Here is a 9,420-nt window from a genome sequence, read left to right as displayed (position 1 = left end):
GCTTACGTTTAGAAGTCACAATTGGATAAAACATTGGTGAAGGTACTTTGCGTCCATCTTGTTGCCAAATTTCGCCTACCCCTAGGGTTGTCAAATTTGTTTTACCACATTAATAGGGTATTTGACTGTAAGTATTTCAAATAAATTATTTTACACCATGCATGAAATAAAGCATCATAAGGTTAATAGAGAAACGTAGACAGCAGTTATTTTTTAGACACTATTTATATTTTAAAACCGGTATAAAACTATAAACAATAGGTAACTTGATTGTGACGTCACATGCTAATGTTACATAATAAACCCCATAGTAGCAAAATCGTTTTGACAGTTCGAAAAAAGAAACTGATTTGACTAGTAGTCAAATACCCTATTGGTGGTGGATGGCATTACTTGTTTCCAAATTTAAATATTTTTGTACAGTCAGCAACAGAAGTTGCTCAGCGAGCCAGGTTTAAATATTAAATATTTTTGTTAAAAATTATAATTTTTTTACTTATAAACCATTACTCCCCTTTATTTGGCATGTTGGTTAATTTTTGGCAGCCCTAGCTTCGTTATAGAAAATGTATGAAACCAACTTCAGACTGTTACCAAACTTCGCCTACTACACCGTTTTTTTAAAATATGGCTAGTCTGGTGTAATTAAGGTTCATAGTATAGTAGCACATTCCAAATAGATACGACTTAACATGTGTTAGTCACAGAAAAGTGTATTATTAGCGGTAAAGCATGCCGTAGGCGAAGATTGGGAAAAATACCCAAACATCGCCTATTGCCTTTGAGGCCATTTTTTACCAACTTAACCAATGAAATTCAAAGTTTCAATTGTGAATACTGATAGTTAGGAACACTAAAAAACGTTTTTTCGCCTTAACGGATTAAAATGCTTTCAAATTTGAGAGATTTTTTAGGAAAAGTGTCAAAACCCAGGTGAAGATAGGAAACTCTACGGTATTGTATTTTCTAGCAAATGGGTCAAAATTCTTTTCGTTGTCTTTTGTCTGACCATTCTGTCACGCTTCTATTTTTGACTTTTATCATATAAATAAAAAAGTTGAGTTCTAGCTGTTGATTATAATTATCTTGAGAAAAATTCAAAACTAATTTTCACCCCATACAAAAAGCTCCATTCCGCCACAATTTTTTGAGAAAAAAAAACAAGACAACGAAAATAATTATTACCTAAGGGTAACATTCCATTTCTGACCGCAGCTGCACTACTGGTACTGAACGCGTCGCTGTTACTGTCAATTTCCATAGTAAAACGAACAGTAGTGTACCTGCGGTTGGAAATGGACTGTCACCTTAAATTCCATTTTTCGTTTCAACAGCCTTTGAAGGTACATTTATTGTAATTTTCTTTATTGTTTTTCAGTTATTAACCTTTTTAATTAACTTCCCTCTTCAAGCCATAACTACGGCGAAACAAATTAAATTGAATAAGAAAAATTCTTGAAAGAGTTTCATTACGAAATGTTTCCGAGGGACATTTTGTTTAAAGGATATTTAAATTAAAAACGAGCTTGAGAATAGGGTTGTACAAAATTCCTGATCTGCTTATTTTAATGTATTTACCTTAACTGTAGTTGCAGAGTGGTTCAGGTGATAGCAATACGTAGAATAACTAACTATTTTGGCTCAGCGATCCAAAGATAATTTTGGCCTCCGAAACGATCTAGCATCGAGTAGCGGAACTATCAGTACTGCTACTTGACAATAGATGTAGCACCGACTGGAAAGTCTTTTTCTTTCCGCGCAGACTCTAATTACTAAAATTGACAACCCTAAGTCCGTCTTCCGTTTCAAGAAAGACTAATATTACTTTGTGAAATGGCTTTGACTACCATTTTGTCGTTTTACCGTTTAACGGTTTACATTTCTTTCTATAGGGTTAGTTGTTGATCAATGAAACACTAAAAGTTTAAGCCTTCCTATCTCTGGTGTTTTTAAAGTTATGAGTGTGATATTTCGTATGAAGATAAACAATTTATTTGGCTATCATATGGCGTTCTTGGTTTCTACTTATTTTTAACAGTTTCTGTATTATAAAGCTTTTTTTGAAAAATGAGTTTTGTTTCATTGTGTACTTGTGCATGTTTTCAATGAAACACTCTAATTTTTACAGTGAAACAGATGTAATATATGTAGTCTACCATGAAACATCCTTAATAAACATTGAAACGTTGTAATAAATAAGTTACATTAATACATACATCCTTTCAATCAATTAATGAGAAAGGAAAGGAGAAAATAGTGGTAGGCTGAAATTTGTTATTTAAAAGGTTTCCAAAATATGGAATCGTTATAAGATTGCTGAAATATCTAAAAGCGAAAGACTTGTTTCATTGTGCGCACAGCTAAGTTTCATTGTGAATCGAAAATCTGGTCGGCACTAACGGCATGCTGCGAGAAAGGCGCCTTTTATGTCCACGGAGCATGATTGCCAACTAGTGGACGCGGGAGGGTTTTAAGCATCTCCATGCTTGATATCATACACTTTCTTGCAACATAGTGATTATAAACGACTGTTTCAATGTTAGACATGTGACCTTAACCTTGCCATCAATGAAACATTCAACATATAAACTATCCTATCTCAGCCATTTCTAAAGTTAAGAATCTTATATTTTGTCATATGATAGACAAATTATTATCAATTTTCATGGTATTTTAGTTTAACAAATTTCGCACATAGTCTTTAATTAATTAAAAAAATAATGAGTTTGTTTCATTGTGTACTAATACTGGTGTTCAGTGAACATCATGTTTCATTGTTTACTACATAAATATGTTTCATTGTGAGACTAGGGGGTGTTTTTTGAAACAATTAAAAAAAACTGCACCAAAGAGTGAAAGAAATTTAAAAATATTTAGCTCCAAAGTAACTTTAATACACATAGAACACAACAAAAAATTAAATAACGCCAAACTAGACTCTATATCTTGGTAAAAAATTGCGAAACATAAATGAAAAATATTACTTTTGTCACACGAATTCACAATAACGCTCGTAGCAACGTGCTCCTTCTCCGAGGCGCGCTCGCGTATTGGGGAGGTACTGGGGGTCCTTGAGCCTGCCCTTGCTTGACAGACGGCACTAGCTGATAACACCTAGTTTCCGAGATACCGCAAAGTTTCACTGTGTGCGATTGTTTCAATGTTCGACAACTGAACTTACATTTTTGTTTATTATAAATTATATTACCTAAGCACTAGGTTTTCGGACCGATTTGACTTTTTTTGTTGTAGGATTTTCCGTCATAATGCGATATATTATATTTGGTGGACATTTCTTAGAACTCCCTATTCTGTACAATAATAAGCACAATTTTACCGTATGTCCTACAAAATCTTCCTCAGAGTTACAAAAACATAAGGTATTTTTGTAAGTTAACAAAAATTGTTTACTTTTTTTGTCCCGAATTGGGATTTCACCCGGAATGACGAGCCCTTCTTTTCATAATTACCAAATCATGTCCAATCAAGTACGAGTACCTATAGTACCTATATCTGATGGCGAATGTACCTACCTTACAACTGAAAACTGAATTTCTCGACTTGAAATGTAAAAGTAGCCATCAGTAGTCAAAAAGTAGCCGAAAACACCTCACGTGATTTGTGCACAACCCCTAAAGTGCCATTCTATGGAACTTGCTAACTATCCAAACAAAAGTCACTGGTAAATTCATCATTCAGAGACAATTTCAATATGGCGGTTTTTTTAGGTACATAGTTAGCAAGTTCCATAGAATGACACTTTAAGGCACAGACAAACCAACCTCTAGACATAGCATAGTCGCGCTACCCCCTCTGCCACACATACGGTAGCGTTACTCCATCTTCGAGTCAATCCCGTGCCGTGCTTGGTCCGTGTCTTGAACGGACCAATCACGGCACGGGATTCGCTCACCTCATCCCCCCCGTATTTTTGGCAGCATCGATTTCATGAAAGAATTGGCCTAAGCTCAGTCTAGAGGTTGGATTGTCAGTGCTTTAAGGTATCCATAATTTGTGTCCAAATTCAGGCTAACAACAATTATTAATCATACATGCAAAACAAGGGCCCAGCAATTATTCCATCGCTATCATACTTGTAGTTCCCTTCGAATTAATTCAATTTCTGTAAATGTATTAGTTTCCGGACACGTCCGGCTGAATTATGTATGTTGTGAAGGTTACAATTTGCCAGTGGATTTCCATGTTTTAGTTTATAAATTATTACTTTATATTTTCCCATAAATTATAATTTATAAGTGTAAATATGAAGGTTGAAGGCCAATTCTGTTACAACAATTTCATAAGGTTTTCAATTTATTTTGATACGACTTTCAGTAGGTATTGCCATCAGGCCTGCGAGCGCAACATGGTTCCATTTTTATCGCCTACTGTGACTATCCCCGTCGCTTTCGCACTTACATACTTGTTAGAACGTGACAGACATGGTGACAAGCGATAAAAAACCGACCGTGCTACCGCCGCTGGTGCCACAGTCTCGTCGAGAGGAATTAGGAATTAGCGTGGGAAGTAGGCAGAGTGTGTGACGTGTTAGTCGTCATGTCGCACGTCATGCTCGTCGTCATGTCGCACGTCATGCTCCTCGTCATGCTCATTGTCCAACAAAATAGGTATGTAGATACCCTTGTTCGAGCTGCTGAGGTGAAAACTTAATTGTTAGTATATCTTAAGAAAACATGAGTGAATAGGTAAGTGATGAAGAAGGAATACATTTTTCGGGTTCTATAATACGAGGGCTGTTTGATAAGTACCCGTTTATGAAAAAAATTATCAGTTGTTTTTGTTTATATGCATTTATTTTTCTTCATAGTCTCCTTTTAACTCTATACACTTGTTCCACCTATATTCAAGCTTCAATAAACCATCCAAAAAGTATGATTTCGGAAAGTCATTAAAATAGGCCTCTGTGGCGGCAATGACTTCGTCATTTGATCCAAATCGCTTACCACCGAGCCATTTTTTCAGGTTGGGAAACAAAAATAAATCGCATGGGGTCAAATCTGGAGAATACGGGGGGTGAGGCAATAGGGCGTAGCGTAATTGTGTTAATTTAGCCATCACAACTCTAGACGAATGAGCTGGTGCGTTGTCGTGATGAAACAGTAGTTTTTTATTTTTTAAATGGGGTCGTTTGTCCTTCAACACAGCGTCAAATTCATCTAATAAATTGGCATAGTACTGCCCTGTTATCGTTTTCCCCTTTTCTAAGAACTCAATATGTATAATACCCTGCGAATCCCAAAAAACGGTCGCCATGACCTTTCCAGCCGATGGAACGATTTTTGCTATCTTTCGCGCAGGTTCACCCGGTAAAATCCACTGCTTCGACTGCCCTTTCATTTCCGGAGGGTAGTGGTGACCCACGTTTCGTTTACGGTCACGAAACGACGCAGAAACTCCTTCGGGTTACGTTTGACGGCCAAACACTGCTCCGAAGTAGTCAGTCGGTTCCGTTTTTGCTCCTCCGTGAGTAAACGCGGCACCCACCTCGCCGATACTGTCTTCATACCCAATTTATCTTCTAATATGTTTTGTACCCGCTCGATTGGAACATTTACAGCATCAACGATTTCTCAAAGTTCAATTCGGCGGTCGGCTAAAACGATATTTTCAATTTTCTTAACCATATCGTCTGTAGTCACCTCAATTGGGCGGCCTGGGCGATCCTCATCAAAGACGGTTGTTCTCCTCCGCTTAAACTCGTTAAACCAGTATCTGACGGTTGTCATAGAAGGAGCACATTCATGGTAAACCGCTTGCATTCTTACTTTTATTTCATCACATGTTTTTCCTTCCAAAAACAAGAATCTAATTACAGACCGATACTGCTCTTTCTCCATTTTCACAATTTTAAGTTCACGCTTTCACTAAATCGCTGTCAAATGAGAAAAAAACAAAAGAATGCTGTTTTTTTAAAAAATTTCCCACCTCTGAAAAATGGCTTAAAACGATTGTATACATATTTTCGGCCCGTGATATTAATACATTTGGAAAACGGGTACTTATCAAACAGCCCTCGTATGTTTTCACTGCTGAGGTGAAAAGTTTTGTGAACTACATGAGATCTAAGTTATTTACATCTCGTGCGCTTTTGTGTCCCTTACTACGCTCAAGATTCTAAATTAGATTCACTCGCTACGCTCGTGAATCTAGTATAGAATCTTTCGCTTGCACGGGACTCAAAATAAGCACTCGAAGAAATATCAAACTTTGATCTCTTGTTGTACAAATAACTATTGTTGGTTTTTTTGGCCCGATTACTTGCTTACCATATGCAGAAATAATATAACGTAGGTACCGCAAACATAGCGTTACAAACTATAAACTAACTCGACTTCTTCAAGTTTTACAGCAGATAATAATTATTTATATTCTATGGCTTATGTTATACTTTAGTTCGTTCTACGCTACAAGCTCCGTACTAACGAGTAGAGATGCCACGAATATTCGGCAACTATTCGGTATTCGGCCTATTCGGCCACTTTGCCGAATATTCGGTATTCGGCCGAATGTTGCCTACTATTCGGCCGAACACCGAATATCTGTTGCAGCTACTTAACAAGAAAAATTGCACAATAAAAATAACCAAAAACTATGTAGGTATATTTAGAATGTGTTCTTGGAAAGTTGTTAAATACGAAGACCCTTTTTTGAGCATTTGTTGATTAAAAAACATTTTATTTTTTATCATGAGTCTGTTTTGTTTGACTCTATTCATTAATCCTGTTCAATAAAAATATATCTTAGCTAACGTCATCTAACGTTGACCTTTGTTAGCGATCAGTTTTCATAATAATTGTGACTCAAAATGTTCGCATGTCATGCCGAATATTCGGTATTCGGCCAAAACCACTATTCGGGGCATCTCTACTAACGAGCCCGGATGTCTAGCCACAACAACAGTAAACAATATTAATATCAGTACAACGAAATAGAATATAGAAGTCTGAGTAGAGCTCAAAAAAACCGGACAAGTGCGAGTTGGACTTGCCTACCGAGGGTTTCGTACTTTTTAGCATTTTTTGTTACAGTGGCAACAAAAATACATCATCTGTGAAACTTTCAACTGTCTAGCTATCACGCTTCACGAGATACAGCCTGGTGACAGACAGACGGACAGAGGAGTCTTAGTATTGGGGTCCCGTTTTTGTTTTACCCAATCAAAACTTTTAGTGACCGATCACAACTTTTTTTTAATAGCGAGAAATTGTGTATTGGGTAATATTCAAAGCCGGGGGCGGGGTTTATTTATGGAGATGGGATAACTGACAGTGATACGTGTCAGTCATATGAACCGTTTTTCGAAGTTAGAAATGTACTGAGAGCTTCGTCTATCTATATTCCGTCTCTGCGTTCAATGACGAGCAAAGATCTCCTGAACGATCAGGCCTGCACTTCCCTCATCTGATTAATCCCTGTGATTAACACAAGCTAAGTAATGTAACCCACAGGAAACAGGAGACAGTGAAGCCGAGAGGGTAATGCAGGTGCTGAGCCCGTACCATGAGTCACTGACAGTGTAAAAACTGACATATACGCTATCGGGAACGTAATTTACTTTCTATACATCTCGCTCGAACTAATATGCGAGTACGAGCGAGATGCATAGAAAGTAAATTACGTTCTCGATGGCGTTTATGTCATTGCCAAACTGGTGGTAACCACACTGGGCATCCCTGCGTTTCCTTAAGTCTGGTGTTACACCATAAATCGTCTGCAATAGACGCAAAGGCCAATGATGATGATGAAGTAAGATAAAAAGCGGAGACGATTTGCGTACGCCCGGTCAATAATATAAATGTCTACTGTTTTCGATCGGTTTACTGTGTTTGCAGGAAATGAAGCTTATTCTTATTACGTCTCGCAACAGAACTAACTATTTTCACAGCAGGCTTTCACAATACGGATGAAGCCATCTAAGTTAACTAATTAGATAGCAAGCAGGCTTTAGGTATACTTAATCAATTTATAGTTTTTCTTATATTGTTAGTCGATTTGATAACCACCTTTTGGAAGTCGGTTAAAAATGTAGCATAAAGGCCGGTTTAAACTTCCCGATATTAGAAAGTTGGGACCGTTATCGCCCGCGATTTGTGGCGCTTTTCATAAGTTTGCTCGTTACCAGGGACTCAGGGACACATCCAGAATATTACACTTACATACTTACTATAGGTATTAGCTGCTAAAGTTTGTCTTTTGATCCCCACTGTGCCTCATTTCGTCTATGGAAACTATCTACTTACGGAAACCGTTAACTTTCGGCCCGGTGCGCTAATTGAAGTTGCCGCTTTCTGGCTCCGTCGAACAGTAATATACCTATTATACATTTCTCGACCAGTAGACAACCCATTTTAGTGTTATAGTGTGTGCATTAGTGTTAGTGTTATACCAAAAACCACGGAATAAGGCAGAGGTTGGGGTAAGTACTTGGGGACTTACTTTACCCTTTGCACGACAGCTTCTTCTTGTTCTACTTGTTGTTGTTTGTTGTTCCTGTTGTTGTTGTTTCTTGTTGTTGTTGTTTTGAACGCACTTCAAAAAGGCCGATTTCAATATACCTATAGTTTGACATCAAAACTTTTCGGTAGAAATGGAAAAATGACATGCTACTTAAATTCGGCCCTGCATTTGCCCTTGACTGAAGAATGTAAAAATTCAATATAAAACTAATTTACTCCCCCAAAGAAAGCAATAATAATTACAAGAATAAATTGGGGGTGGTTTAAGTCGAACGTTGCAACAGTACAAGAGGCACGCGTTGTTACAAAATCCCATTTGGCAGCTATCCAGTTAGGTCTTATTCTGAAGATATAATATACTAGAACACCTACACCTAGATATATACTATGTACTCATAGTCATAGGTATTAGGTAGGTATAGATAGCTGCTTGCTTTCTATTGGAACATCTTATGGGCATTTTTACGTTAACTGTTGGTACACAGTTAAAGTGAAAATGCCCATAAGATGTTAACGGCCGGTTAGCAATCGTTACAAAACTGATGGTCAATGTCAAATCTCATACATTTTGTCAGGAATATAACGGTTAGCCGTTGCTGAAACACGACTTAAGTCGCGCTTTAAAGTACAAGTTAAAATGAAATTGCCCTTATACAAGTAATTTTACTAGTGGGGGGAATAAGTGCAGTGAGTATGCACTTTTGTCTCATGCGATGCCGCTTGGCACAATTGTTCCTTCGGTCAAACAAGATGGCGTGGTTACCCCCAAAATATCTTTGCTATATATTTATACGTTTCTTTTTAGTTAGTCTTAAGTATTGAAAAAATGTATCCCACCTGTAAGGGTGCAAAGTAAAAATAAGCTCTAGACCCATTAACTTGTCTACAGGAAAGACACGATCGAATAAAGTAACCTATAAAATGATATCAGACGATATTTTGT

Source organism: Cydia amplana, chromosome 20 (genome assembly GCF_948474715.1).
Source record: "Cydia amplana chromosome 20, ilCydAmpl1.1, whole genome shotgun sequence".
NCBI lineage: Eukaryota > Metazoa > Arthropoda > Insecta > Lepidoptera > Tortricidae > Cydia > Cydia amplana.
Note: the sequence above shows the minus strand (reverse complement) of the source record.